General features: G+C 37.6%; 1 protein-coding gene across 1 annotated transcript in view; it reads right to left on the bottom strand.

Annotated features, from left to right (window-relative positions):
* Positions 1-13,205, bottom strand: part of LOC122810763 (cAMP-specific 3',5'-cyclic phosphodiesterase 4B-like) — a 699,070-nt gene that overhangs the window by 606,294 nt on the left and 79,571 nt on the right. The window lies entirely within an intron of this gene.

Below are 13,205 nucleotides of genomic sequence, written 5' to 3' on the forward strand. Positions count from 1 at the left end.
GGCCGCTGGGTGAGGTTTGGGAAGAGTATATAAAAACTTTAATGGCTGAGGAACTTTATACATCCTGTCTTTTAGGGGCAGCTGGCTGACTATTAGGAAAATCACAGGCAGTAATACACACATCCTTCAAAGCAGACAAAACTGGAGGAGTAGGTGAAGGTTCTGGAAATTCCTTCTGCAACATCTCATAGTATTTTCTGAGCGCCTGAGACCCCTCAGTGTTCTCCTACTTAAAACATTGGGCCATTCTAGAAATGGTCTCAAACAAAGATACAGTCCCACAGGGAGAACCAAAAACTGAGTTCTCCTCTGAGTCTGAATCAAAACTCTGAGGAGAAAACCCTGTATCTGTCCCTTCATCTTCCTGTCCGGATTCAGAACATCGAATCTATTCAGGAAAAGAGGTATCCCTCTTTCTTTTACCAGAAACTATTTTATAAGAAGATCAGTAACCCAAATTAAACCCTGAGTCAGACCCAGTAAATTACTCCAGTCCAAGGAAACTTGAGAAGGAATAGATACAGATTTAAATTTCTGGGTTTTTTTTTACAGGAAAAATGGGGCCAAAAGTTTTATTAATGACAGCAGCAGTAGGCTTCCCAATGGATGAGCATAACATTCTGACAAAACAGGGATATTTTTCCTGTTTCCTCTCCCAGGACCATCCAGAGTGGTTCTCCCTTACTAACTGAGTAGACCCTAACAGCCATAGAATACATGTCTCACCACTAATCCATTATGTAGGTACTACACTTGAGGGATCCTGAGGAAAAGATGAGTGGTCTGAGGTACAACTGATTGCTAGCCTGTTGTTGTGGCAAAGGTTGTTTGCTTAATTTCTTTGTTTCTTTTAGTGGCTGGAAGAAGGAATACCTGTGGGACTGATAGTATGTTCCATCGTGAAGCTGTAAATGGCACCTCTTTACCAGGAAGAAAAAGCAGTAAAAGTTAATTTTTTAAAAGGAAAACACAGTAAAAAGCATTTTAAAGCACTGTGTCAGCCCCAAAACATAAACAATTTCTCCACAGAAAAATGTTTTTAAATACTTTTAAACTGACAGGAAAAAAATCCGCTTCCATTTAAAACTACAATATAGTCTTGTGATAGTCCTTTAAAATACAAACTCCTAGCTTTAAAATAACTTTTCTGAAAAGGAAAGTATTATCAAACAAATTTTTTTTTTCAAATAGGAAGGTTTTTTTCTCCCAAAGGGAACTATCTGCCTAGCAAAGTAATAGCACAAGCCAACTGTCAGTCATCGAAAATCTCAGAGGAGTGTATTCTTCTGTGTTAGGAAAGCTGCAAGGCCTTGACATCCAAATCTGTCTTTTTCATCAGCTCAGCTTGAGCTGACTAATGGTTTGGATGCATGGAAAGTGCCCTGAAGCTTTGGAAGCTGGCTGGCTGGATATAACACATATAGCTCAGGCTACAGCAGCAACAATCGATATAAATGACCTGTATTGTTGTAACAAGTTTCTATAAATGCATGATGGATTCAGTTTGCTATAATAAAAAAGGTTTATCAAAAATAAAAAATAAAAACATTCTAAGGAAACAATAACTCATTTATCTTTTTTTTTTTCTTCCATATGAGGAGTTCTGTATACAACCTTGTGGAAACTCTCCTAATATTTTTCCTGGGGTAGTACGAGCCATACCTCCCTCTTCTTATTTATTTGTGCATGTTGTTCTGATCCTTCCCCTTATATATATACAGTTTACTCCAGCTTCCAGTACTATCCACCCTGATCCTCTTACAGACTGTCTTCCCTGGTATGTTTACATCCTAATCATGGTTTTGTGTGTACCCTGCTTCAGTTAGTGTCACATTACCAAGACACTGTTCTTTAACCAGTGCTAATAGTTAAAGCGATGTTTTTTGTTACGAGCGTGTGATGAGTTATTCGCTTCTTCCAATGATTCTTATCTTGGCTTCACCATATTTATAGTGTGTTTGCATTTTTTTACCATTTGGCTATGTGTCTTCTGCTTTACACGTTCCTTCTACTGGAAATTGCTTTACAAATTACTTAACTGGTATAGGGGTACAAAACCTCTGAATATCTGACAAACAAACATCATGCCTAGCTGAAATTCTTCTTAATGAAACCCCTACAGCTGTCATTTAGAACATTGCTTCCTGTGTGACAGTTTGGATCTGCACAATAGCTTCATGCAGCTACATAAAAAGATATAATACAAATTTCTGTGTACTGCAAAGAAAATTAGATGAATCATGCAGAATTGCCATGTGTAATGCAGGCACTTCACTGGAGCCATGGCATACCCCATCCCACAGTACCCTGGTCTTCAAGATGTATAAATTATTATGAACATGCCAAGCACTGCCCACCTGGCTTGCTCCGAGCTCTTTGCAATGTACATGTATTTTTATACACACACTATTCAGCTCATGAAAATTCAGATCAATGCAAAAAAAAAACGAAGCCTGAGTAATGATAATACAAAGTCAACAACTTAAAGCACTGACTTTAATTAAATATGGTATTTTTGCAGGGATGTAACTCAAGGATGTAGCCAGGCATACTCTCTGTACTTTGCCGAGCACATTTTTTATTTGCGTCACTCTGTCTAAAGTGATCCCTCTAACAAAAGGTACATAACTTGCTGACAGAATAAAAACAGTAGTCTAAAAATAATATTGTTAATAGTTCTAGAGGGGACACTGCAAAAGATGTGTACATTTATCAGCTGCTGGGGAGGGTGCCCCATTTTTAAAGATGTGTCCATTTTTTAGATGTCAGGTGGGATGGGGGCAGTAAAATAGTATGTGCATACAAGATGCGTCTTTCTGGCTACACCTCTGATGTACCCCCAATGCACACTGTATACATATATATATATATATATATATATATTATATATATATATATATATATATATTTATTTATTTATATATTTCATATATATATATATATATATATATATATATATATATATATACATATACACACACACACACACACACACACACACACACACACACTAATTCTGAGACTGCACAACCTTAAGGATAAGGAGAAACGTCCTTAAACCCACAGCTCAAGCTTTCATTATAGTAGCCCTTTAACATCCAGAGTGAAATCTTGCTCTGTTCTGATTCACACTTACAGCTCTAGTCATGTAAGCCGCCTTTGCCTATTCAAGCCTGCAGCCCTTGAAAGGCAGATCATGCACATTAGTTTTTCTCCCACATAACTTTTTTTTTTTTCATTTTCATTCTACATTTTTATTTTACCAGCAAAGTGCACAACATGTCATCTCAACAGTTCTTATATCTTCAGTTACATTGCTTTAAGATGCACATAATGCTATAACCATCTGGCAGTTCTATTATCATTTAAAATACACGCACATATGCATTTAGACAGAATAACATACATATGTACTAAATATATACATACACACATATATATTATATATATATATATATATATATATATATATATATATATATATATATATACACACACACACACACACACACACACACACACACACACACACACACACACAGACACAGACACACAAATGTGTGTATATAAATACTATATTTTCTATATATGTATATATATGAGTTACAGTTATTTGATCAAAAACACAGGATAGTGAAAAACAGTTGTTACACACTAAAATATCAATAACTCGGAATACTGAAAACTACTTGCATTTGTGGAATGAGTATTTGTTCTTTCCATTTTATTATGCAGTCCCAAAGTTAGTATATATAAGATGCAAGGGGCATGGAAGAGGTGCAGGGGTACTTGACCTAATGCATAAAATAAGTTTTAATTATTTCTTGGTTTTCAGTTAAATGACATAGATCCATATCTATCTGTCTTTCTATGCATCTATATATGCAGTAACCATTTGAAATGTTGGGACCCACTAGAACGAGTCCCAAAATAAGGAAACTGAATGTCTGAAAGATCAGACTTACCATAAACTAAGTTCCAAGATGCCATTTCTCAGAATGTTCCCTTTTCTATGAGGTATGGTAATCTCAGAGTTGTTATGAGTTCAGGGGGTGTGGGGGTCTTGCTCCTCTGCAAAAAGAAGTTTTAAGCTGAAGAGCAATTTTTTGAGGTTTGCTCTTCTCCTCTGTTTTCAGTATTTTTTTTCCAGCTTGTCGGCACTTGGCATTTCGAGTGCCAGAATTTCAATAGGGAGCCTAGACTTACATATTTATATATGGGTCCATGTTATAACTTCAACATCCCACAAGGTCGAAACACAAAATGTCAGTCCCAGAATATTAAATGCGCAAAACCACGAAACTTCAAACCAGCAAATGACAGAACATTTAAACAGCGGCATTTAACTGCTGCAACACAAGTATTTACCCTTCAGCTGAAGACACTGGTGTGAGAATGTCAACTTCAAACCAACAAATGACAGAACATTTAAACAGCGGTATTTAACTGCTGCAACACAAGTATTTACCCTTCAGCTGAAGACACCGGTGTGAGAATGTCAACTTCAAACCAACAAATGACAGAACATTTAAACAGCGGCATTTAACTGCTGCAACACAAGTATTTACCCTTCAGCTGAAGACACCGGTGTGAGAATGTCAACTTCAAACCAGCAAATGACAGAACATTTAAACAGCGGTATTTAACTGCTGCAACACAAGTATTTACCCTTCAGCTGAAGACACCGATGTGATAATGTCAACTTCAAACCAGCAAATGACAGAACATTTAAACAGCGGCATTTAACTGCTGCAACACAAGTATTTACCCTTCAGCTGAAGACACCGGTGTGAGAATGTCAACTTCAAACCAGCAAATGACAGAACATTTAAACAGCGGTATTTAACTGCTGCAACACAAGTATTTACCCTTCAGCTGAAGACACCGGTGTGAGAATGTCAACTTCAAACCAGCAAATGACAGAACATTTAAACAGCGGTATTTAACTGCTGCAACACAAGTATTTACCCTTCAGCTGAAGACACCGGTGTGAGAATGTCAACTTCAAACCAGCAAATGACAGAACATTTAAACAGCGGCATTTAACTGCTGCAACACAAGTATTTACCCTTCAGCTGAAGACACCGGTGTGAGAATGTCAACTTCAAACCAGCAAATGACAGAACATTTAAACAGCGGCATTTAACTGCTGCAACACAAGTATTTACCCTTCAGCTGAAGACACCGGTGTGAGAATGTCAACTTCAAACCAGCAAATGACAGAACATTTAAACAGCGGTATTTAACTGCTGCAACACAAGTATTTACCCTTCAGCTGAAGGCACCGGTGTGAGAATGTCAACTTCAAACCAGCAAATGACAGAACATTTAAACAGCGGTATTTAACTGCTGCAACACAAGTATTTACCCTTCGAATGTCAAAGATATCTGCAAACCATCTCGTAACATTGGGTAACAGGTACCAGCCAACAACATTATATAAGGCAAGCATTCCAAGCAACTGGTAGATTTAGACGCCTGCTGATATTACTATCATATGTCTTACCTGGGTGGTGATGCGCAGTACTGTTTTTGCATACAAATTTATACATATCAATAAATGCAAAATGGTCAAGCCATTAGTAACACTGTAGGGTCTAGGTAATTGCTTGCAAAAACAGTACTGTGCATCACCATCCAGGTATTGGATATATGATAGAAGTAACATAAGTAGGAATCATAATCTACTATTTGCTTGCATTTCTGCAATGTTGTCAGCTGGTACATATTGACCAATGCTAAGGGATGATTTCCAGCCATCTCTAAAATACTTGCATCGCCGTCTTCAGCAGAAGAGTAAATACTTAGGCTGCAGCAGTTAAATACTGCTGTTTTTGATGTTCTGAGGTTTTGTCTTTTTGCATATTTGAGGTTCTGGGCTTGACGTTTTGCATTTTGACCTTGTGGGATTTCACCTTTCCATCATAGATCCATAAATATAGATACACATGTTGAATAACAGATCTTTTCTCCATGCTCATCCACTAAAAAGGACTTGCATGACCCAATTGGACTATCCTGGTAAATAAAAGCAGCTAAGTAGATACACACACACACACACACACACACACACACACACACACACATATATATATATATATATATATATATATATATATATATATATATATATATATAAATATATGTATGTTTGTGTCTTTCGGCTTTTCCCAGTTAGGGGTTGCCACAGCGGAACTCTGGTCCGCTAATGATTGGCAGTTGACTTTTACGTACCGGCTTGCCAGGCCTGATGCACAACCTTCAACAAAGGTACGCCCATTCAAGCATGTCTCCATGCAGAAGACACTCTAGCTGAGAATCGAACTGGACAGCATCTTACTGTGAGGCAACAATGCTACCGCAGCACCACCATCGCGGTTGTGTATATATACATGCGTGTGTGTATATATATATATATATATATATATATATATATATATATATATATATATATATATATATATATATATATATATATATATATAGAGAGAGAGAGAGAGGTTATACCTATCTTTTATCAAACTAGCATGCACAATAAAATGTAGACATCTCACACATTGACATGTCACTATGCATACATGAGGAATATTACTGCACCATGCAACGTGCACTGCTAATTATCATTTAAATGGTGATATTGATTTCATTGCATTTATACTGTCATATCATCAAATCATGCCTGTACTATTGTTATAAGGATACTGTATTCAGCCATCCAGTAAATTATGACTCACAAAATACAGTAATGACAATATGTCTGGATGGATAATAAATTACATTCTTCTATAAATAAATAGCAAAACTATATAATGTAATTGATCCCATGATGGTGTTAAATGGCTCATTTAGAATACTTGGGACATCATTAGTAATCCTATCTTAAAGGTTAACTCTGTCTGTCTTAATGAAGTTGTTAAAATAATGGATTTAAGACTTTAATCAGTAATCAATTAACCTTCATCAATAATGCAGATATGGTTAAACAGTGAGTGCATTACAGGATCAATTAAGCTTGTAAATGTATTTGCTGTAGAGATACAAAGGTGGGTGTTATATTTTACAAGTCACTGGTTAAGCTTCAAATGGAAAACAACTACAAAGGATCTCGCATGAAAGATTTATTTCCTAAAAAAAAAAAAAACGTAACTTAAAATAGTAGGTTACGGAAGATGACATTTTTCTTAGTGCCTTATAGTCTTAACGGGTAACCTGCACTTAGCCTTCATGTTAAAAAGTTATTGGGGTAATGGAATAGTTTCAGCTGGAGGTTTATGACATTCAAACTAATTGTACAGTAAGTATGTCCAATAAATGGAATAGCAGTGCCATGCCAAGGCTGCCAGAATTATAGACTTCACAACTTCTACCTGTTAGAAATACTGTAACAATGTATTCAATTAGAACCTCAAAGAAAACATTTAATTAAATTTGGTTAGAGATGAGATTTCATCATGGTTCCTGAAATCTATCATACCTTTATCTGAATTTAGATTTTCTTTTCTTGTACTGTACACTCGATATTACAAAGTACAACAAGTTTAGGGTACATTGCCTTATAAATATAGTTTATATTGAGATGGATATGTATTTAGATAATAAAGGAAAAAGAGAAACAATGTTATTAGAAGACAATACCGGATGCAAAGCACTCTAGGATCCTGTGTTATGAAATGATGCAACTCCTGGGAAGGTAGAACACTCAGTTTTACCTCATTATAAGACCAAATTAAAAAGTGATTTGTATTACATCGCAGCATAAACTACCATATCTGAAGTATCCTCAGGCCTTGTCCCTGGAAGGAGAAAACATTTTAGTTTGGCTGCTTGTGCAAAGACAATTTTCACAACTGAGTTTGCATTGAATGATTGACTTGCATCCCTGATGCTTCGATTGTGATGCAAGTCTTTAATGGGGGCGTCTTATATTCATTGAAAACCGTAGCAGCCCTTTGCACTATAATTAACCTACACATAAATGTCTTTTCAGTGTAATTCTAGATATGCTATCCAATACCAAATGCCCTGCATAGAATGGCCATCATAACAACCAACCAGATGTAGATGAAAACAGGACAGAGAAGACAGCAACTGTGATGACATCAAATGCTGCTTTTAAATCTTACGGTCATCTCTGTCATAAACTTCTGCATGATCTAGTGACACTTAAAAGAAAAGCAATTTAAAACACAATCCCAGTTGTGACCGAAGTCTTCCTAACCTTAAATCTGATGGCAAAGCACCTATGGGCAGCTGTATTGAGCAAGGATCCTCATTAAGAAATTGTTTTGTTCATTAACTTAAATTATGGAATCATTTACCGTGGAACATAAGGGCATAAAAAGTTCAGCAGTTATAAAAGCAAATTTGAATATAATATATAAACTCAATTAGGAAGCTATCACCCATTGCAAGAAGAGTGTTGCTAAATTTTCAACTTGAACTCTGGTATGCTTTTGGCAGAAAACTTTTTTGCACAGTAAGTTGAGATGGTGAGTGACTCATCAAATACAAGAAATAAAGACTTTTAAAGGAAATACAGCATCCTATGTATTTTAATGAACACAAAATGGTGCCTCTTTTATATGGTTCCACAAATGTGTTTGCCTCATTGCCTTCACTGTTATACTTGGATATGTTTCATTAGTGGAAACCATGGATTGTTTAACATTTTCCCATTTTGCACATAGGTTCATGATGTCATTTCAACAGTGAATCATCCAGAGCCGAGGTTCACACCACCTGGTGGCTAGCTCTGCCTCAGCTATTCTTCCATACCACACACTCGTACACATACTCACACCTATGGCCAACTTTAGAGTATTCAGTTCACCTACTGTATGTCTCTGAAATGTGGGAGGAAGCAGCAGCATCCAAGGGAAACCCAAGAGAATATAGAGTGGTCATTCAGACAATGTGCAGAAGGCACCCCAGCTGAGAATTGAACCTCTTGCTGTGAGTTGACATGTTACAGTATAAAATGGTGACAAGGGTGTTAGTAACATTTGTTAGAAATAAGAAAAAGAATAATAATAAAGTTATACTTTGCTTTGTTTTATCATTTATGAATGTCACAAGTTTTGTTCTGCCTGATACTGATGAAATAAAAGTGCACACAAAAAGAAAAGAGAAAAAGTTAAATGACGTTAATAAAATGTTTAATAAAAAGGGTTTAACAAAAACAGACATTCAAAAAATAAAAACAGAGGAGTTCTACTCAAAGTAGTCCCAAAGTAAAGTTAAAATGCAAAGAATAAAAAAGATATTAGTAGAAATCCAAAGGCTGTATTCCTTTAATAGAGATTGTAACTCAAATAATTTAGGTTCACAGGGAAGAAACAAGTGACGACATGTTAAGTCATGCTGCTGCTGCTGCACAAAGTCCTTCCAAAGGCAACAATTAACTTAAATTATTACTTCTTTATATGGCAGGAGAACAGGTAAATGGTACATGAAACTGCAAGGGGAAAGATGCACATTAGCTATGGAGAGTGAAAGAGTTAAAAGCACGGTACAGATAACGTGGTGTTCAGTATCCTTCCCCTTATCTTTAATATCTTACCATTATGTGTTTCCCTCTGCTTGCTGCTCCCCCTTTCCTAGCCAGTTATCATTCCCATTCCATCTTCATTTACATGTTGAATAAGCATGTCACTCTGCTGTGCACAAACACATTGTTGCATCCGCTGGCTGCTGGAGCGACCTTTTTGTGCTTAATAGTCATTACATGTTATGCTGTAGCATTATGTTATACACCATTACATGTAGTGATGCAACATTATGTTGTACTCCATTACATGCAGTGATGCAGCATTATGTTGTACTCCATTACGTGCAGTGATGCAGCATTATGTTGTACTCCATTACATGCAGTGATGCAGCATTATGTTGTATGCCATTACATGTATGTAGCATTATGTTGTGTGCCATTACATGTAGTGATGCAGCATTATATCGTAAGCCATTACATGCAGTGATGCAGTATTATGTTGTACACCATTTCATGCAGTGATGCAGCATTATGTTGTATGCCATTACATGTATGTAGCATTATATTATGTGCCATTACATGTAGTGATGCAGCATTATATTGTACGCCATTACATGTAGTGATGCAGCATTATATTGTAAGCCATTACATGCAGTGATGCAGTATTATGTTGTACACCATTACATGCAGTGATGCAGCATTATGTTGTATGCCATTACATGTATGTAGCATTATGTTGTATGCCATTATATGCAGTGATGCAGCATTATGTTGTACGCCATTACATGCAGTGATGCAGCATTATGTTGTAGACCATTACATGCAGTAATGAAGCATTCTGTTGTACGCCATTACATGCAGTGATGCAGTATTATGTTGTAAGCCATTACATGCAATGATACAGTATCATGTTGTACGCCATTACATGTAAGGATGCTGCATTATCTTGTACACTATTGTATGCAGTGATGCAGCATTATGTTGTACACCCTTACATGTAGTGATGCAACATTATGTTGTGTTACATGTAGTGATGCAGCATTATATTGTACGCCATTACATGCAGTGATGCAGCATTATGTTGTATGCCATTACATGCAGTGATGCAGATGCAGCATTATGTTGTACACCATTACATGCAGTGATGCAGTATTATGTTGTACACCATTACATGCAGTGATGCAGCATTATGTTGTATGCCATTACATGTATGTAGCATTATGTTGTACGCCATTACATGCAGTGATGCAGTATTATGTTGTAAGCCATTACATGCAATGATACAGTATCATGTTGTACGCCATTACATGTAATGATGCTGCATTATCTTGTACACTATTGTATGCAATGATGCAGCATTATGTTGTACACCCTTACATGTAGTGATGCAACATTATGTTGTGTTACATGTAGTGATGCAGCATTATATTGTACGCCATTACATGCAGTGATGCAGCATTATGTTGTATGCCATTACATGCAGTGATGCAGATGCAGCATTATGTTGTACACCATTACATGCAGGGATGCAGCATTACGATGTACATGTAACCTTCCATTAGTTGGCTGTGTCCCAGTAGCTTGTCTAGGATGTTCACCATGTCAGTTATGCACACAATAGCACTGCTCCTGATGTAGAAAAACTCGGTCTATTTAGTCCATTTTCACTAAACCTTTCTTTAACTCTGCAGTCCTGTGCTCACTGTGTGAGCACTATTCAATGCGTTGTACATGCCTGATTAACTTTGCAGCTCTCTGCATAGTAACCTGCTGAAAAGATAGCACTGTACCACCTTTGTACACATATATATATAAATCACAGCTACAATTTAAATTATTTCTAATAGCATAATCCATGTGCAGAAAACAGCACCTGCAAAATATGGGAGAAAAAAAATCAGTGGGCCGTTTTCAGGGCTTTACCATTTCTTCCACTATGGTGTGATCTCAAAGTTGGTATATTTAAGTAGGGGGGGATGTGGGGGTGTGGGGGCAAAGCCCCCTACATTATTTTAATTTTAAAGTATGGGTTTCCTTTTTTTTGTACCGGGACACAGCAATTTTTTTTTCACTGGGAAAAAAAATCGCTGTTCTGTGTTTTCCTACTTCTTGGGTTTTGAACTTTATGGTTCGATATTACGTCGTTCAAACTCCTGTGAGTTTGACGATGTAATATAGATCCTGATCCCCCCCCACCCCAATTGTGCAGCAACACAGGTAGTGCAGCATGACAGACAGTGAGTGATGCTCACAGGGACATTGCATTGACAAGTCACACTATGTATACATCTCTTACACCACATAGAAGGGAGTGAGCTCCGACTTGTAGCTGTCTTCATTTGCACAGGTGCCTAAAGACACATTGACATATGTCTAGAAGCAAAACCTGAGGGATTTACATGTAAATAGTGGTGCAAATATGCCACATGTCAGGAGTACATCTATGACTTAATTACCACTGTGGGTGTGGTAAGTGATGCAGTACATGACTGAACTCTTGCGACACTGCAATGGCTGGATGTGGTGAGACCAGAGAACCCCCCACGGGTAACACAATGTGGAAGTTCTGGTGGAATGGGACCTGTATCTCTGAGATGTCCTGATGGCTCTGTGGGTTGGTAGATTTTGATGCTCCTAGTATTGCAGATATAGACTGTGCTCCCTGAAATGGCCTCTTTAAGCAGCCACCCTGAGTATGTGCATGCATCTGGCCATTGGCAGCACATCTGAACAGGAGAGAGAAGGTTGCACCAGCTGTCCTTCACATAGAGGCAAACATGCTGCTAAGGCGTACCAACACAGACCTCATGATACCTATCATGGCACTGTCCCTGGATTGCACTGTCTCCTGGGTTATGCTGGGACACACATGACACATGTCTTCTGTATGGTAGGTATACTCATATTAGATGCAGTGTGCTCACCTGGTACTGTGGGTTTAGGGCAGTAGTGTTGGTGCTTTCAGGCTGGAGAGAACCTTCTTTGGCAGGGAAGGTGTGTGACCATGCTGTGCAAGCCCTAGTTCAGGTGAAAGTAATGCCAAATCTTCATCCAATACAAAGGAGGAAGACATAAGTGTACCAATGTTTCCTGCAACTGTGATTCAATGTGTATGTTGGCATCTTCAGCAAACTCTGATCCTAAACCTCAGCCTGATGTCCTATCTCAGGCTCTACAAGTTTGGCCTGTAGTGTAACTAGGGTGGAGCAAAGGAGGCAGCCTCTTAAGGGTGCAATGTTTTAGGGGACACTATCAGACAATCCTGATCCTGATTGCTCTTTAGTGAATACTGGCTTGTAAATGGTGGTATTGCATTTGCTGTCAGACCTGAGCATTGTAGCATGTGTGAGCTGAACTGTAGTGAGTGAATGTTATAAATGTAGTAAGTAGTCTGATATAGTTTTACAGACAAAAAATGAGTTTTATCTTTCTTTTTTTAATTCATACCTGAGTGCTGCAGTGCTCCATGCATAGTATAAACTGTGACAACCACTTGCTATAAATACATTTCGGAAACACCATCTTGAAGGTTATGTGACAAGCATCAGGCATTTGATCATGGATCTTTTCTTTTTAATTGCATCTCATCTCAGGAGGAGTGGGGTTGGATGCAGAAACAGGACCTGATTGGCTGGTGGGCTCCTACATTTCATCACTAGACACCAGATCATCGCTTTTTTTTTTTTGTTTACTCCTCAGTAATGTTGCAGGGTGACAG

This window comes from Protopterus annectens, chromosome 9.part0 (assembly GCF_019279795.1).
Source record: "Protopterus annectens isolate FY-2018-M chromosome 9.part0, PAN1.0, whole genome shotgun sequence".
NCBI lineage: Eukaryota > Metazoa > Chordata > Ceratodontiformes > Protopteridae > Protopterus > Protopterus annectens.